Genomic DNA, 9,841 nt, shown 5'->3' on the forward strand with positions numbered 1-9,841 from the left:
GCAGATAGTTGTGTCAGTGGAATCACACCAGCTAGCTACACGAAATGGGAATGCAACACCTACGCACCCCTCGGTATCCTTGGAAACAGCTGCTCACGGGCACTTTGATACATCACGACTTTGTAAAACTTGGCTGAATGTCAGGGTAATTCGGTGCATTTAATTTAAATTGAAGACAAGCACACACCTGATTGATTACTTAATCTTACAGAGGTAGTATTTCTTACAATAAGTTGAGAGGTAAAGTTATTTAAATTTAAACTGTTGTAAGAGCCACTAATGTGGGTTAAATTGAGTTCGACTGGAGAAAAGTACTATCCAATTTGTGATTAGGGAATAAAATAGGTGGTGGTCTATAACGAACGGAGCTAACGAAAATTATGCGTGCACTCACTGCTGATTGGAGTGGCGAATATAAAATAGGTTGACTAAGGTCAGGAGAAAAAATAAATTTTAAAAGTCGAATATATTTGGCGTCAGGAAAATGAAATTGTATTTATGTCTGGTTAGGTACAAAGTGAAATGCTGCGTGCTTCGATTCTCAGGTCACCATAATTTTAAAAATATCAAAGCTTGTGGGAACTCAAGCTATTTTTCATTCATCTTCAGGATAAAATACAGCTTTCATATACGGATATCAGATCGACATAATCACAAACTTATTGTGGTAGGAAGGTGTGCAGGATGGGCGAGACAAATGGTTATTCTTTTCTGAGCAAAAATACTGCAGATGCTAAAAACGTGAAATCAAATTGGAGAGCGTTACAAATAAGGAGCTAGTCAGGCAGCATCTGTTGATACAGAAACAGTTGACATTACCAGGTCTAAGATCTTTCATCTGATTGGAAAACTCAAACATGGAGGTGTGGAATGAAAACTCAATCAGAGGGTTGTGGTGGAGGGAGTACATTCAGATTGGAAGGTTGTGTCTAGTGGTGTCCCACAAGGATCTGTTCTGGGACCTCTACTTTTTGTGATTTTTATTAACAACCTGGATGTGGGGGTAGAAGGTTGGGTTGGCAAATCTGCAGACGACACAAAGGTTGGTGGTGGTGTAGGTGGTGTAGAGGATTGTCGAAGATTGCAGAGAGACATTGATAGGATGCAGAAGTGGGCTGAGAAGTGGCAGATGGAGTTCAACCCCGAGAAGTGTGAGGTGGTACACTTTGGAAGGACAAACTCCAAGGCAGAGTACAAAGTAAATGGCAGGATACTTGGTAGTGTGGAGGAGCAGAGGGATCTGGGGGTACATGTCCACAGATCCCTGAAAGTTGCCTCCCAGGTAGATAGGGTAGTTAAGAAAGCTTATGGGGTGTTAGCTTTCATAAGTCGAGGCATAGAGTTTAAGAAATGCGATGTAATGATGCAGCTCTATAAAACTCTAGTTAGGCCACACTTGGAGTACTGTGTCTAGTTCTGGTTGCCTCACTATAGGAAGGATGTGGAAGCATTGGAAGGGTACAGAGGAGATTTACCAGGATGCTGCCTGGTTTAGAGAGTATGGATTATGATCAGTGATTAAGGGAGCTAGGGCTTTACTCTTTGGAGAGGAGGATGAGAGGAGACATGATAGAGGTGTACAATATATTAAGAGGAATAGACAGAATGGACAGCCAGCACATCTTCCCCAGGGCACCACTGCTCAGTACAAGAGGACATGGCTTTAAGGTAAGGGGAGGGAAGTTCAAGGGGGATATTAGAGGAAGGCTTTTCACTCAGAGAGTGGTTGGTGCGTGGAATGCACTGCCTGAGTCAGTGGTGCAGGCAGATACACTAGTGACGTTTAAGAGACTACTAGACAGGTATATGGAGGAATTTAAGATGGGGGTTATATGTGAGGCAGGGTTTGAGGGTTGGCACAACATTGTGGGCCGAAGGGCCTGTAATGTGCTGTACTATTCTATGTTCTATGAATGGGCCCTCCAAGTCCTTGCTGACCATGGATCACTCATTCTTAGATTTTGTTCTCCTCACTTTCCCATCAACTCTCTCTCTGATTAATCAACAGAATGAACTTAAGGTGACCAATTACTGTACCAATCTACTTAATTTTGGGGTGTGAGAGGAAATATTGGCTGTGTTTGATTTCCGCCTTTTACTAAGTTGTAGAGCTGGTGAAAGTAGCCAGAATGCCTCTGAGAGCATGGAAACCAAGAGGGAAGAAAATGAAAGTTTAATAGCAACTGATTTGTCTGGGGGAGATGCAAGTAGGTATCAGAAAGTAGAAATTTAAATCAAAAAGGGAATACTAGAAGTAATCAGGTCATGTGAAGTCCATGAACAAAGAAAAACTACTTTTGACGACTTCTCATTAGAAGTGTGCTGCTCTGACACAAATTACAAAGGGTGGTAATATTGAAGTAACAGTTTTAGCCAAGTCTTGAGGGCTGTAATGTGGCCAGTATTTCTCAAATTTATGTTAGGCCTCATTGAAACTGTGTAATAGGCCAAAGACAGATGTATGAGTGGGAGCGAGATTCCGAATTAAGACCTTGATGACTCAATGTTGAATTCAACAGTTTTACATAGTTTGTATATGACATGACCAGTTCTGCTCTGAAGTTAGCCATTTGTAATATTCACTAAATTTTCCCTTTCCATACTGCCTGATCTTCTGGCATTTCTATCATCCTCCTTTTGGTTCACTTCGGCAACATATCGGATATTTATTTTGGTTTGAACTCGCCACTTTGGTTTCTTTCTCATCCCTTTCAATAATCTATCAACTGGACAGTTTTGTAATCAGTTGGCTCAGCAACCCTTGCTCACTGCATCTAAGATACTTCTTTTTGTCCCATCTGTCTCTCCACCCCACCACTGTTTGAGAATTTTTCCAGTTCCACTGATTGGTCTCTTTCAAAAGATGCTGCCTGACCTATAGTGTGTTTCCAGCAGTTTCTGTCCGTACTAAAATGCCTTCTGAAAATCTAGAACCATCCTCTAGCTGAAAAAAATTCTACCTCAGACCCCATGTAATCCTCACCTTAAGCATTTGTTCTTTTACATCCCTGCCACGGAGAAATTGATGAGACGTGGTCACGGGAAAGAATTTTGTAAGTTTAATATGAGTATTGGAAATTAATAAAATAATGGGCCTTGTGCAGTACAAATCACAAGGCTTATATGGAAAAGAAATTGCAGGTGCCAAAGTTCTCTTGTTTTTAGAACTGTCCAAGGAATGGAAAATTGCAAGTATGACATTATTCAAGTAGGAATGAGATGAGGAAGCACTTTTCCAAACAGAGATAACATTGGGTCAATTTAAGTAATCAAGATCAAAATCGATAGACTTAAGGCAAATGACAAGGTTCAAAGATTGATAAATGTTATTGAGATACAGACTGCATACAATTTAATAGACTGAGAACTGAATGGTCTACTATTATTTTAGACCAGATACATCACTGAATGGATGAAAACTAAATGCTTCTAAACTTACATTAGCTTAGGTGTCAAGAGACCACAATGGTTAATAGTTAATGCTTCTTCATGCTTTTTAAATAAGTCCAAGAATTCATTATAAAATTCTCTTTTAAATTCCTCCAGTATCTTGCAAGTGACAAATTATTTGTTGGATAATTTTAGGCCATTCAATATCTCAATACATGTAGCCATTTCCTGAGCATTATTTTCACTGATATCCTTAAAGTAAATCTAGGGGTTGATGTGAATTATATGTGGTTCAAAGTTAAAACATCATAATATTGGCAAATTATGAGAAACATAACTGGATAAAACAACACATTTATTATCATTACATGCTTTATCAGTGCTTGAAATGTGTACTTTTAGTGAACTTTCTTATTAATTGAAAATTAAATCAGAACAGTTTGATGCATTACTTCAAAGTTGAGTTGTGTTCATATTATTAAAAAAGGCGAATCAAACATTTTGTACCCCTCAAGATACTGTAGTGTACCTTTATGGAACCCACAGAATAACCGATTATCCTTTGGACTGGTAAATCCCAAAGTATTAGAAATTAAATTTCATGGATGTCTCAGTGCCTGTGTACCAAACACCTCAACCAGCTTTAAGCTGAAAGGGACCATTTTTGTGTCCCAGTACTGTTGTTTGTCATGGCATCTTGAGTAATTGTGAACTATTTTTCAAGTTAGTTTCTCATTTTAAGTTGTTAAACTATTTGTAACATTTGTTTTTGAAGTGCTTTATTTTTGTGCCAGCTTTTGACTGAGTTTGATAACTGCCAGGCAACATTGACACACTCAGAAACTCATTATATTCTCATTATTTTAGTGCAAGCGTGTAAGCAGTTTAACAATTTCTTCCAGAGTTGCTCTGTGAGTTACAAATCGCCACAAATTGCTGTACAATTTGCACAACTCCACCTCTGCCCTCATATACGTTTTTTTTTGCCACCTCCACACAAATTTCAAGAAATTTCTGCTCTTGTACTCTTAATACAAATTGAACTCATTGCAAAGGTTAGGCCTGATTGTTAACTGTTCTTTATGTTGTTAACCAAGATATTTATGTTTCTGGAATGCTATGTATCTATATGCCCCCAAAAGGGAATAAATTAAACTCGTTTCATTCCTCCATGCAGTAAATTATTTCTGTTTAAATAATGGTAAAGAGGAATGCAGAAAAGGAAATAGGCCCCATCCTTCAACAAGTCCCAGGTGTCCCATATTTCTTGAGATTTACACTTGCATTCCATTTCCCCGCTCTTGCTTATCCATATTTTGGCTACCCTTTGCTGGTTTCTGAAACTATTCCAGTCCTCAGGTTCATTATTTATCTTGGAACTTCTTTTCTATATAACTACAGCATTCTTTAAACTCCATTTATCCTCAGGTGGATTACTTTTAATGAGAATGAGCAGAGTTTAAAAATCAGAATATGATGAAAGAGTGAAATTAGAATGAGTAAATCAACAAGAAATACTGGAACTTAAGAGCTTCAATGAGCAAAAGATAATAAGGAGCAGAGATTTGCAACTTAGAAGCTAATACAACAGAAATCATCACGAGGTGAAAATAACTATGTTAACTCAAAGAAGAAATAAGTCTTTAACTATATGAAATTTGACAACAGATGTTTTAATCTAATTTTCAAATTAGCCTCACATCTTGACTAATTGAAGACCATAGTTTTGGGGTTCAGTTTCACTCAGAAATCATCACATTATGCATACTCTTCCCTCCTTTTCTTTTTTTTTGTTACTCCATCCATATTACTTCCACTTTCTGATCTTCGCAGCCAAGACCATTCTTCACTACTGTCCTTACATGAAAGGTTATTATAGCTATAGTAAATTTTCCATCCAATTTCCCAGCACTTTTCCATCTTACCTGTCCTTTCATCAGGTCAAATATTCTGGCATCATTAGTTCCCAGCCATGGCCAGTGTGTAGTTCTATCGATTTTATCAAATCACACCACTGTTAATATTTCACTGATAGTATCATTCATTAATTTTTCACGAATATACTAATTAACTTGTTATCCTGTTGGTGAGTGTCAGGAACAGGAGTGAGTGCCATTGCTATTAGAAAGGGAAAAGTGCGCGGCAAAGTGAAAGGTCTTAAGGTGGATAAGTCACCTGGACCAGAGTCCTGAGAAGGTTGCTGAAGAGATAATGGATGCATTGGTGATGATCCTTCAAGAATCACTTGATTCTGGTATGGTTCTGGAAGAAAGGAAAATTCCAACTCTTTAAGAAGGGGGAAAGACAAAAGAGAGGAAATTATAGGCCAGTTAGCCTAACCTCAGTGTTTGGGAAAGTGGTGGAGTCCATTATTAAGGATGAGGTTTCAGGGTACTTGGATCCTAATGATAAAAATAAGTCAAAGTTAGCATGGCTTCTGTAAAGGGAAATCTTGTCTGACAAATCTGTTGGAATTCTTTAAAGGAGTAACAGGTAGGGTGGACAAAGGAGAGGCAGTGGATGTTATTTACTTAGATTTTCAGAAGACATTTGATAAGGTACCTCACGAGGCTGCTTAACAAGATGAAATCCTATGGTGTTACAGGAAATATACAGGCATGGATAGAGGAATGGCTGACAGGCAGGAGGCAGCAACTGGGAATAATGGGGGCCTTTTCTGGTTGGCAGACAGTGACTAGTGGTGTAACTCAGGGGTTGGCATTGGGACCGCTACGTTTCACGTTGCTTCTCAGTGATTTAGATAACGGAATTGATGGCTTTGTGGCAAAGTTTGTGGATGATGCAGATAGGTGGAGAGGCAGGTATTGCTGAGGAAGCAATGTGATTGCAGTTGGACTTACACAAATTGAAAAAATGGGCAAAAAAGTGGCAGGTGGAATAGAGTGTTGGGAAATATATGATAATGCATTTTGGTAAAAGGAATAATAGTGCAGATTATTATGTAAATGGGGAGAAAATTCAAACATCAGAGCTGCACGTGACGTGAAATTTGCTAACAGCAGCAGTTCAATGCAATATATAATCTAGCAGAGAGAAAAAATAAATAAAATAAAATAATAAACAAGTAAATCAATTACATACATTGAATAGATTTTGAAAAACGTGCAAAAACAAAAATACAGTATGTTAAAAAAAAGTGAGGTATTGTCCAAAGATTCAATGTCCAACCAGGAATCAGATGACAGAGGGGAAGAAGCTGTTCCTGAATTGCTGAGTGTGTGCCTTCAGGCTTCTGTACCTCCTACCTTTTCTCAACAGTGAGAAAAGGGTCTGTGATAAAGAAGGCAAATGCAATGTTGGCATTTGTTTCAAGGGGAATAGAATGTAAAAACAAGGAGATAATGCTGAAGCTTTATAAGACACTAGTCAGGTTGCACCTGGAGTATTGTCAACAGTTTTGGGCCCCTTTCCCAGAAATGATGTATAGACTTTGGAGAGAGTCGAGAAGTTCATGAGGATGAATCTAGGAATGAAGGGGTTAACATAGGAGTGTTTGGCAGCTTTGGGCCTGGACTCATTAGAATTTAACAGAATGTGTGTGTGGGGGGGGGGGATCTCATTGAAATCTACTGAATGTTGAAAGGACTAAATAAGGTGAATGTGGAGAGGATGTTTCCTCTGGTAGGGGTGGGGGCACAGCCTCAAAATTAATGGACCACCTTTTAGAACAGAAGTAGGAAGTAATTTTGAATCTGTGGAATTCTCTGCCACAGATTGCAGTTGATACCAAGTCCGTGGGTGTATTTCAAGCATAAGTTGATGGATTCCTGATTAGTTGGGGTATCAAGGGATATGGCGAGAGTGCAGGTGTAAGAGGTTAAATGGGATCCAGGATCAGTCATGATGAAATGGCAGAGTGGACTCGATGGACTGAATGGCCTCATTCTGTTCCTATGTCTTATGGCAGTTTTTTTTTACCTCAACAGATATGTGCAAAGAGTCCCTGGGAGAATTTTCAATAGGTGTTTAATGTATTGGGGTGGGGGGGGGGGGGGGAGAGTGGGAGGAACACAATTTTAAACCAAGTGTTTTCTATAAAGGTTGGCAAATTTCTATTCATGGTTGACTTTGAAATGAAACTAATTGAAAGTGTACCCTTATGGATGTAAAAAAGTATACTATTTATATGTTTTAGCAGGAATATTTTGAAGTGCCATAGAGCTCACCATCAAAAAAGCCCATGTGCATTGTCTCAAATTACTTTCTGAATGGCTGATTAGAAAAAATTGCATTCCATTACTTATGAATTTTAGAAAAAGTATGAAATAGTGCAAACTCAGGTCACCATCAAAATCCTACAGAACAGCCACAATATTCTGTTTGCTGTATTTCTAATGGGACATTTAACTTTCTGTTTGCACCATTTTGTGTGTGTTGTTCACACAAATGTATTGTTTCTAAGACTCTTGTCAGAATACAGGGAGTTCTCACAATGTAATTACTAAAAGATATTCTTCAAGCACTATTGCCGATGAACTGATAATTTACTTCATTGGTGAATTCTGCTGCACTGAGTAGTAGCTCATGTATTTGTTAACATAATCAGCAATTACTCTTTCAAATAACCATTAAGTAAAATTTTACGCATGGAGGAATAACTCCACAGTTCAAGCAGCATATGTATAAGAAGATTTAGTATTTCAGATGTAAAATAAAAGGTGTATAAGATGATGAGAGGCACTGATCATGTCGATAGTCAGAGGCTTTTACCCAGGGCTGAAATGGCTAACATGAGAAGAAACAGTTTTAAGGTGCTCAGAAGTCGGTATAGCGGAGATGTCAGGGGTAAGTTTTTTTTACGCAGAGTGGTGAGTGCGTGGAATGGGCTGCCGGTGATGGTGGTGGAGGCGGAAACGATAGGGTCTTTTAAGAGGCTCCAGGATAGGTACATGGAGCTTGGGAAAATAGAGGGCTATGGGTAACCCAAGATAATTTCTAAAGTAAGTACACATTCAGCACAGCATTGTAGGTTTTCTGTTTCTGTGTTTCTAAAATGTGTAGGTATACTCTGCAGGTCAGGCAGCATTTGTGGAGAAGGAAAGTTAACATTTCAGGTCAATGGCCTTATATCTGAATCTTTAAAAGTTAGAAATACAACAAAGAAAAGGTTGCAGAGAAAGCTAGTGGATGTAGCTGTACTGGGAGAGAGATGGTGAAACTGGGAAAAATTGAGCATCAAAATCAGTGGTAGTAATTGCACCCAAGCATTTAGTGAAGAGGTAGTAGTGACACTACTATAGATATCTAATAATTAATTAGTAAAATGTGTAATATCCGAGGACTAGTGAAGAGTAAGGAGGATCTGGAGAATTAATATCAATGGTAAGAGAGATTAATAGGAATCCTTATTAGTATGGACAGCAGATGATTATTTAGAAATGTTAAGTATAATAATGAAGTTAACACAAATTTATAAATATTTTACTTCATCATCCTTACTGAATTTTTGATGAGATAATGAAGAAAGTAGTAATAATGTAGAGGATGTAAATTTTCAAAATGTCTTCAGTAGGGTAACGCATCGCAGAACAATAAAGACTGAGAATGGGGTATCAATCTGGGTGTCCTGCAGCATGATTCACAAAAGGTCAGTAATCAGTTACAGCAAGTAATTCAGAAAGTTAACAGCATGTTATTATGCAAAAAGAATCAAATGCAAAAGTACAACAGTTATGATTCTAATATAATTGTAAGTGATTACCTAGAATATTCTGTATAGTATTGGTCTCATGTAAAGATGTCAATGCAATTTGAAGTTTAGAGTTTTACTTGTCTGATATCTACAATATCAATAACCATACAAGGAAAGTTTAGACAGGCTAGGCTTATGCCTGCAGTATTGAGAGTAAGAGGTCACTTGATTGAAATATAAGATTTTAAGGAGTTTTGACAGGTTGAAGGAAGAACTAGAAGATGAGTATATTGCCCAAGTCTCAGGATTATATGTTGAAGATGGAGGCTGCTGTTGACAAATGTTTCAGATTGCTGGCCTTTCAAGAACTTATTGCATTTTGCCAAAGGCCTTAAATTGCAATCCAGATATCAGTTTTACTGCCATCTTGGCAGCTATATAATTTGAATTCAGTTAATAACTTTAAATTTTAATATTATTACAATATTATCAGAATATCATAAAATTATCTTCTTGTGCATTAATGTTTCCTTCCTTCGGGGAGGAAATGTACATGGTCTGACTTATAACATAGTTCCTGACCCCCAACTCTGATATGTTCCTACAAGTCACTCTGTTCACGAGAATTTCAACACGGATGATGAATGCAATATCACATATTGAAAAAAGACAAAGAAAAAAATCAACGAAGAGCAATTGACCTAAAATGTTTGTTGCTTTTCTCTCCACAAATACTGTCTGACTTTCCAAATAAACAATTGCTAGTGAAATGGTTTGGGGCATTTTTAAAATATGAAA

The sequence above is a fragment of the Hemitrygon akajei genome, chromosome 10 (genome assembly GCF_048418815.1).
Source record: "Hemitrygon akajei chromosome 10, sHemAka1.3, whole genome shotgun sequence".
NCBI lineage: Eukaryota > Metazoa > Chordata > Chondrichthyes > Myliobatiformes > Dasyatidae > Hemitrygon > Hemitrygon akajei.